A 9,246-nucleotide genomic window follows, 5' to 3' on the forward strand; every position below is an offset into this window, starting at 1 on the left:
CCCTGCACACCCTCAGGTGCCGCAGGCTGCACGGGTTCGGAACGAGCAATCAAATGCCCGCTATCCGCCCTATCCCCCAACGTTGCCCTAGCCGGCAGGACTAACTGCACCCAGAGTTCCCACTGGGGTATAGTCCAGTCCAAAGATGGGTCCTGCGCAGCTCTGATGCGAAATTGATGGTCATAAGCCATCCAAGCCGCACCAGCATGATCACGCAAAGCGCGATGAATAATGCCCAGGTATTTGAATAGCTTCCCCACCTTTTGGGGGCGCAACTGGACAGTGACCCCAGCATAGACAATGAACCCATTCAGCCAATTGGTCCAATTCTTGTCTATCTTCCTCTGCCTGACGGTTTCCTCATCACGCACAGGGTCTCCCACCTTGGGGGTAGGCTCAGGCTCAATGTGAAGGAGACTGAACATGTCCACAAAGTCACCCCGCCATATCTTCTCCTTGACCGACATGGCGAGGTGAGAGCCCAGAGGGATGGCGATGATGCCATACGAAACCGTAGGCTTCTCCCTCTCTACCACCAATCCCAATGACTCTTCCCCCCAGTCCACATCCTGCTGGTCCAACTCTGTGTCGGCCGTGGCAGGATAATTACCACACTGGGGGGGTGCCCTGCTGGCCCTGGGACCAGATTTGGGACAGGAATATGTCCAACCCAGGGCCCAGGGGTACTGTGGGTAATTGGGCCCCTGCCAGAAGGAAGGAGGCCCCCAAGGAGACCAGGGCTGATCTGGTGCAGCCCGGCTAGGTGCCCAAGGAATGCCTTCCTTGTCTTCCCACACAGACTCTGCATTGTGAGCAAAGCCCGCCCATGGCTCACCTTGCCCACCGCAGCCACTTTAACAGGCCTTTTAACAGGACGGACCACCTCCTCCTCCACTTCTAGGGTGTTGCCATCCTGCGCCTCGCCCTCCTCGACAGTAACGTGCTTATCCTCCAGAACATGAACCTGCCGGGGAGGGAGAGAGGCCCCTTTACTCATCCTACCTGATCTGCGAGGTACGGGGACTGCCCTGGAGCTGGAGCCCCCATCACCCTGCCCCGCTGTGCGAAGGGCCTTCTCTTGTTTTTGCGCGTCATAGCGAGCCATTACAGCCCGCAACTCTGCCATTTGATCCTCCTCATCCGACGATGAGGGAGGGGAGGGGAGAGGCCAAGCTGGAACTGGCTTTTTGGCCGCCTTGCCACCCGACTTCTGGGCTTTCTTCCCCATGTCCACCCCCCTGTGAAGAAATATCCCAGTAGGGGCCCACCACCCCCTGTGTTCTAATTTTTTACTGGATACGATACGAAAGGGAACAATCCGGAAAGAGGACAGTCGTGGCAGCGCCACCGCAGCAGCACAGTTTCCTGCCCCTCACGAGGCGACTGGAGCCTGCTGACTGGAAGTCTCCCAACTCTGTAAGGCAAAAACCCTAGGGCAGTTGAAGCCCTCAAATGGCCGCCGGTCAATTTTTTTTTTTAAGTTTCAAAATGGCGGCGCGCCACAAGGCAGGCCTAAAATGGCGGCCAGCCATGAGGCGCCCCCCCAATGGCTGCCAAAATGAGGCCCGAACAACCTCCCCCCAGGCAGGAAGGCACCCGCAGCCCCTATTATCGGGGTGCTCTAGAGCCCTGCGTCCCGCGGCGCAGCAGGCAGAGCATGCAGCAGGCGGCCCTTTGATGTTGCTGCTCGGTCAGAGTGCGCAACAGGCCACCCTAACTGCTGCTCGCCTGCAGAGCGCACAGCGGGTCGTCGCCTGGGCGGCCCTTTGTTGTTGCCGCTTGGTCAGAGCGCGCAATGGCCCCCCCGATGACAGTCGCTATGCAGAGCACGCAGCGGGCCACCCCCCTTGATGGCACTCTGCAGAGTGCGCAGCGGGTCACCCCCCCGACACAGTCCGCAGAGTGCGCAGCGGGACGCCCTCCTCACTATCGCTCACGGGGCCGCTTGTCCCTGTGCCCCGGAGCAAAAATGCAGAGTGCGCAGCTCACTCCCGAGAGGCTGCCCTCTGCCACAGTGATGGGAGCCTGCAAGCGCGGATCTCCGTGCCTCAAGCCCCGTCGTGGGGCAGCCTCTCTCCGCTCCTGGAAAAGCGACCTGCTCGGTCGCTTCCAGGAATGGAACTGAGCCGGGTCTAGCGCCTGCGCGCAAGATCAGGCTCAGTCACCCCGCCCCCCAGGGCCAGCCAGCCAATCAGCTGGCAGCAAAGCCCTGCTGCCGGCTGATAGGGGGATAAGCCTGGCAATCATTGCTAGCATGCCCATACAGGCACGCTAGCTGCCTTAATTATTAAACTTATACTTATTGCAAACTTTTAATTTATTTGGGCTTAGGATAATCCTCATATTCAAAATCCATACCATGTATTCATCGCAATATTTTCTCTTTACCTGTTTGAAGAACTGAAGACTCTTTTGCCCCAAAATGTTAGAAGTGTCCTGAGAAATTATTGATGATTGATCACTTTCCTCATTATGTTTCACTTTTTTTTTTTTTATTGTGCCAGCTTTCAAACACTGATCCATATCTGATAATAAAACACCAATTGAGGGGGGGGGGAATCTAGCAGTTTGTGGGGCTTTTGCAGTCAGCGAACTGCCATCCTTCCTACCATGCCACCCCTGCAAGGCATTTTGGGATGCTACCTCCCTTTCATTGTCATTACTGAATTTTTTTTTAATACACCCAAAGGTCTACCCCTAGGGGTATACCTACCCCAGGTTGGGAACCAGTGTCCTAGAGGAAACACAGCATGAATAAACACTATGGAAAGAAACTCATAGGATATCCCCCCCCCCCAATATGCAAGCAAGACAGTCTTGAGTTAACTGGGTTGAGCTCTAGCAGCCAAAAATCCTATCAGGATACAATGTTGCCTGAGCTAGAGTCTCTTCATCACCATGCGGGGGTTTCGGTAGGCTTGGGCCTTCAGTAATAGGAACAACCAGCTACTAAAGGAATTAGTTGTCCTCTTTATTTACACTCTTCATCTTGCCATACCTGACTGTCACTAAGATCTCTTTGCTAAGGGTCAGTCAGGACTGGCTCACAATGGGAGAACTGGGTGCTGGGTTAAAGGCAATTATAAAACTGAAGGAGCAATCCTAACCAACTTTCCAGCACTGGCATAGCTGTGCCAGTGGGGCATTCATTCATTCATTCCACCTTTATTGGCATAAACAGTAGTTAGCAACCTTCAGTCTTGAAAGACTATGGTATCGCGCTCTGGATAGTGGTTCTGGAACAGCATCTAGTGTGGCTGAAAAGGCTGATTCGGGAGTGACAATCCCTTCCGTACTGGGAGCAAGTGCAGTCTGTCCCTGGCCTGTCTCCCTGGCTATGGGCCTTCCTTCTTTGCCTCTTAGCCTCAGACTGTTGGCCAAGTGTCTCTTCAAACTGGGAAAGGCCATGTTGCACAGCCTGCCTCCAAGCGGGCCACTCAGAGGCCAGGGTTTCCCACTTGTTGAGGTCCACTCCTAAGGCCTTCAGATCCCTCTTGCAGATGTCCTTGTATCGCAGCTGTGGTCTACCTGTAGGGCGCTTTCCTTGCACGAGTTCTCCATAGAGGAGATCCTTTGGGATCCGGCCATCATCCATTCTCACGACATGACCGAGCCAACGCAGGCGTCTCTGTTTCAGTAGTGATCTCGGGTCTTGCTCGTATCAATGCAAGGTCTTCCTTCCTTTTTTGTGTGGTACAGTCGCTTTGTTTGCAGTTTCACTCTGCTGCACACCAGTGAGTGGTCGGTGTCCCAGGCAGCACCCTGATAGCTGCGTGTGATCTTGATGCTGGGAAGGCTGGAGCGTCTGGTGAGAATCAGGTCGAGCTGGTGCCAGTGCTTTGATCTTGGGTGTCTCCAAGAGACTCTATGTTGGGGCTTCGTGTTGAAGAACGTGTTGCTGACACAGAGACCGTGATGACAGCAAAACTCTAGCAGGCGTTGGCCATTTTCGTTCATCTTCCCAGTGCCAAACTGACCTAAGCAAGTGGGCCACGAAGTGTTATCAGCACCAACTCTAGCATTGAAGTCACCGAGGATGAACAATGGCTCTTTTACGGGGATCTTCTTGATAGTGGTGGCCAGGTCATCATAAAATTTGTCTTTGGCTTCTGCTGGAGATGACAGACTCGGTGCATAAGCACTGATGAGAGTGACAGGTCTTGCTGATGACTGGAGCTGCAGGGACAAAATTCTTTCACTTCCCACAGTAGGTGGGATGATGGATTTCAGCAGGGTATTTCTGACCGCAAAGCCAACACCATGTTCCCTGGTTTCATTTGGTGGTTTTCCCTGCCAGAAAAATGAGAAATTTTGCTCCTTGACAGATCCGGAAACTGGCAGCCTAGTCTCTTGAAGGGCGACGATGTCCATCTGCAGTCTGCTCAGCTCCATGTCGAGGACAGCTGTTTTGCGTGCATAGTCTATTGCTTGCAGGTCATCAGAGAAGCCAGGTGTCATTGTCCTTATGTTCCAGGTGCCCAGCTTTAGGGCAGGAGTTTTCTGTTTTCTATTGCATGGTGCAGAGTTGTCGATCCGCTTGTCGGTTTTCACCCTAAACCCCACGCACCCCGTGAGGTTAACGAACCGTGGCGAGGCAACACCTTACTGGCTGGGGACTGCCCAGCTTAAGGCTGGTGGTAGCTGCCCAATGAGATGCAATGATCTCTCCCACCGTCGGAAGCAGCCCCTGGCGTCATGCCCTACGCCAATCGAGCGAAGACTTATAACCGGTAACTGCTGCTTCCCGTGTTGTGCCGACGCCGTATGGCGAAGTTGGAGTGTCCTCTCCAGTGCGCGAAGCCTGGGTAAAGAAGGTATGGAGGATAGGCTGTTACCCATGCAGCAAATCCCCCCTCTCCACGTCGCTGGAATGATCCAATGGAAAGGCAGAAACCAATACAGTTGGTTCCAGCGGCGTCGCAGGAGTTGCCAGAACATGACTGTGTTCAGCCATGAACTGCCTCAGGGACTCCGGCTCCGGATTTTGCCTCGAGGTTGACTCCTGAAGCCTTTTCCACAACTGGATGTAGCCACAAGGCAGTGGAGGTTTGGAATCAGAGTTTTCCTTCTCTAAGATGTCTCCCTATTCAACTTCCTGAGAGCCACAAACCCCTCTCGTGCCCCTCCCCCCTGCATCCCATTTGTCTCACCACCGCTCCCTGTTCAACTTCCTGATACACACAAACCCCTCTCGTGCTCCTCCCCCTGCATCCCGTTTGCCTCACCACTGCTCCCTATTCAACTTCCTGATACACACAAACACCTCCAAGTTTGTGTGCATAAACAATCCAACAAGAAAACAAAATTAAAACATTCAGGGCAGACACCAATCATTGATCAGGCAAAGATATACAGAGGAATTTACGCCTCAACTGTGCCTTAAATATATATTTTGCTACATTTGATGAGCGGCACTTATTTCTCCCGTCTAACAAGTACCAGACCAAGTCTGTATCTGAACCATGAAAGCTTTCCAGGAATGGATATAGAAATCGATGGCGTCAATCGGTATAGTGGGTGCAATACAAAAGTACCTGGGTCAAGGACTCTTTTGAGGTCAGGTCGCAAGAACATGACTGGGCACTTTCCAATGTTCTATTAAATCTTGCTCTTAGTACATTTGTAGATAAGATATTAAACCTACCCAGTGTAAAGTCTCTACGAATCGGAGGTGAACACATGAACGATAGACAGCTTGAAACCAAATCAGAGGGCCATGAAAGACCAATATAGAGAGGCGAACAAGACTTACAGGCTGCAGCTTGCAAATCCTGTTTCTCTATATCGAATAGTCGGGTTCAAATAAGATTGTAAGCCGTAGACATGGGTAATCCTCCTATCAGATCAGTTGATAAACCTAGGAGCTGGAGTGTTTTGTGAAATAAGGTTAGACTAGTGGAAAAAGAAACATCAGCAAGAATTTTGGAGAGCATGATGTTCTGATTTGCCTCGAAACCGACCCTTAGCCAAAATCTCAAGAATCTCAGCCAGGTCAGTGTTTCAATGTTATGCAGACCAGCTTCGAGGCACAATGCTGCATAAGGGACGCAGTGAGGTACCGCAGTGAGGTACCGCAAAGATCTTATAGGGGAATCTGGATTGAACACGTTCTACTAGAGTGGAAATGGCTGAAATCCAGATAGGGGTACCAAACAGCAACTTTGCCAGAAGCTTGGACTTAAAGATCTGCACCGCTGCTGGGATATAAGGTTTGCCCCAGGTGTAAAAAAACCCGCAAAGTAGCTTGAACTAATAAACTGCTTGAGTTAATAGCAGCCTGGCGATGGGGTGACCAAGTATGCCTATGATGAAACAGAATTCCCAGGTACTTGAAAACTTTAACCTGTTCAATTACCTTCCCACCAAAGGACCAAGAGGTAAGTTTCCATTGGGAACCGAAAACCACTATTTTAGACTTCTCAAAGTTTAATGGCAATTTATTGGAAGTGAGATATTTAATATGTGAGTTGATTAAACGCTTCAAGCCAGTGGGGCATGTGCTACATCCTGCAGTTGGGGGACAGTCTTGGAGGCCTCCTCAAGGTAGGGCAATGTTTGTCCCCTGACCTCAAAGTTGCATTGCCCTTATGTCAGTGTTGGAAAATTGGTTAGGATTGTGGCCTGAATTTCTCATGAGCAGGATGCAGATATTCCTGTGAGAAGACATATACCGATGCTGACTGAAGCAGAAGTGGCATCGCTAGAGGGTGCAGGCTGCACCAGATGACACAATGACACCTCCCGGACACGACAGGAGAGTGACACCACTACTCACTCCAATTTTTAAAATCTTCATATTTTCGAATACCATCATGTTATATATCAGTCAATGTGTCATTTCATGCAGAATTCAATTAAATGAACCATGTTGAAATATCTCTATTCTATCAGAATTTATAGGCAAAAAACCAGTAGGGATGGGGCAATGGTACATCATCACGCCCACTACCCATGGTATTTTTCTGCCCACTGCATGGGAGGAGGTCCATCATGGGGGTGATGTGCTGGCTTCCCGCACCAGGTGATGCAAGCCCTCGTGATGCCAATGCTAAGTGGGAACTTGGTGTGAGGCACTGTGTCAATTCTTGAAGTACTTTATACATTTGTAGTGCAAGATATGCCTGTTAGGCCTGAATGGTTTTAACTGTATATTCAATCACAATGGCAATAGTGCCTTAATAGGTACCACTGGAATATGACTGGACATTTATATACATATAGTATGTGGCACTTGGAGAAGCACAGTGCCATCCACAGAGGCATTAGGCAGACTTTCATCAGGTGCAACTCTAAGCTGTGCAATGGAGGAACGTTTCACCTGTTGAATTTCTGCCTTGAATGTATTATCTCCCAACTCGATGTCAAACTGAAAAACTGAGGCACAGTATGGAAACATGGAGCCTGATTTGTAAAGCCAGCAAACTGGCTGGACACAGGGCTGGCCTATCCATGAGGCCTCCTCCCCCCCCCCCCCACACTCCAGTGCTTCTCCCACTGCTCGCCAGTGAAGGTAAGTCAGCAGGAGGGGTGGCAGGCGGGTGGAAGGGGGTGTGGAGAGGGCAGGCTCAGCACTGCCAGCACTACCAATATAGAATCCCCCTTCATGAATCTGATCCTATGGTGTGGGTCTATGCAGACCTGAGATACATCCAAAGAGTTTTAATGGAAACAGAATCTCAGGATTTTAGTCTCAGCATCTTTCTAAACGCTGCTTTCATTTCTTTGTTCTGCAAACTGTATATGATGGGGTTGAGCAAGAGGGTGAGGATGCTGTACTGTATAGAAAGGATTGTATCTAAAACGACTGACGTTGCTGAGCTTAGCCGAAGATAACGAAAGTAGCCTGTTCCATAGAAGAGAATCACTACAGTGAGGTGAGAGCTGCAGGGAGAGAAAGCTTTATATCAACCCTCTGTGGAGTTAATCTTCAGACCTGTTGGCAACCTTCAGTCTCGGAAGACTATGGTATTGTGCTCTGGATAGTGGTTCTGGCACAGCGTCTAGTGTGGCTGAAAAGGCTGATTCGGGAGTGACAATCCCTTCCACATTGGGAGCAAGTGCAGTCTGTCCCTGGTCTGTCTCCCTGGCTGTGGGCCTTTGCCTCTTTGCCTCAGGCTGTTGGCCAAGTGTCTCTTCAAACTGGGAAAGGCCATGCTGCACAGCCTGCCTCCAAGCGGGCCGCTCAGAGGCCAGGGTTTCCCACTTGTTGAGGTCCACTCCTAAGGCCTTCAGATCCCTCTTGCAGATGTCCTTGTATCTTCAGAATGGCAGAGATAATGTAAATATAGGACAGCACAGTGAGGAAGAGGGAGATCAACCCAACAGCCCCTACACAAAGGAAAAATAACATTTGATTGGTGAACGTGTCATTGCAGGATAGAGAGATGATTGAAGAGAGCTCACAGCTGAAATGTCTGATAACATTGGAGCCACAGAATTGTAGCCTTAAGAGTGGTAATGTGTTTGTAAGTGCATGAAAGAATCCAATTATCCATGCAGTGGCCACGAGCTTTTGACAGAATGAGATATTCATTAATTCCATGGAATGCAGTGGTTGGCATATGGCAGAGTATCTGTCGCAAGCCATGGATGAGAGGATAAAGACTTCTATAGTGGCTGAAAGCAACATAAAGAATGCCTGAGTGAAGCACTCACCAGCAGATGTGGTCTTCTGCTTCCCAATGATGGTCTCCAGCATGCTTGGGACAGTGACCGATGAATAACCCATATCCAAGAAAGAGAGGTGGCTCAAGAAGAAGTACATGGGACTCTGGAGATGAGGACTGGTTCTTACAGCCAGCATGATCATTCCATTCCCTACCAGGGTCAACAGATAAATCAACAAGAATAGGGAAAAGAGGAAAATCTGGAAGTGTATATCATTTGAGAGTCCACTGAGAGAAAAGTAGAACTGAGCAGAGTGGTTCCCCATTGACAATCTTCAACATCTATGAAATGACAAAAGAAAATACAGGTAGGACGTCAGTATCCACCTCGTATTTGGTACCCCCTGATTTGACTTACCACTGATACTGAGGTCCACCTTTAAATGCCTTGTAACAAGAAATAAAAGCACCAAAATCAAATTTGCTACCTTCATGCTGTTAAATAATTATAATTTCATTCCATTAGATTCCATTATTTACCCCATCTAGTGGTTCAATGCAGTATAATAACTATATCAATGCATTCTGTGGTGACCTGGGTCTTTAAAGCTATTTTTCCACTGAATTAGTATCCATTGAT

General features: G+C 49.8%; 1 pseudogene; it reads right to left on the reverse strand.

Annotated features, from left to right (window-relative positions):
* Positions 1-7,676: 7,676 nt before the first annotated feature.
* LOC136652646 (olfactory receptor 5M10-like) lies at positions 7,677-8,932 on the reverse strand (annotated as a pseudogene).
* Between the last annotated feature and the right edge of the window lie 314 nt (positions 8,933-9,246).

This window comes from Tiliqua scincoides, chromosome 5 (genome assembly GCF_035046505.1).
Source record: "Tiliqua scincoides isolate rTilSci1 chromosome 5, rTilSci1.hap2, whole genome shotgun sequence".
Lineage (NCBI taxonomy): Eukaryota > Metazoa > Chordata > Lepidosauria > Squamata > Scincidae > Tiliqua > Tiliqua scincoides.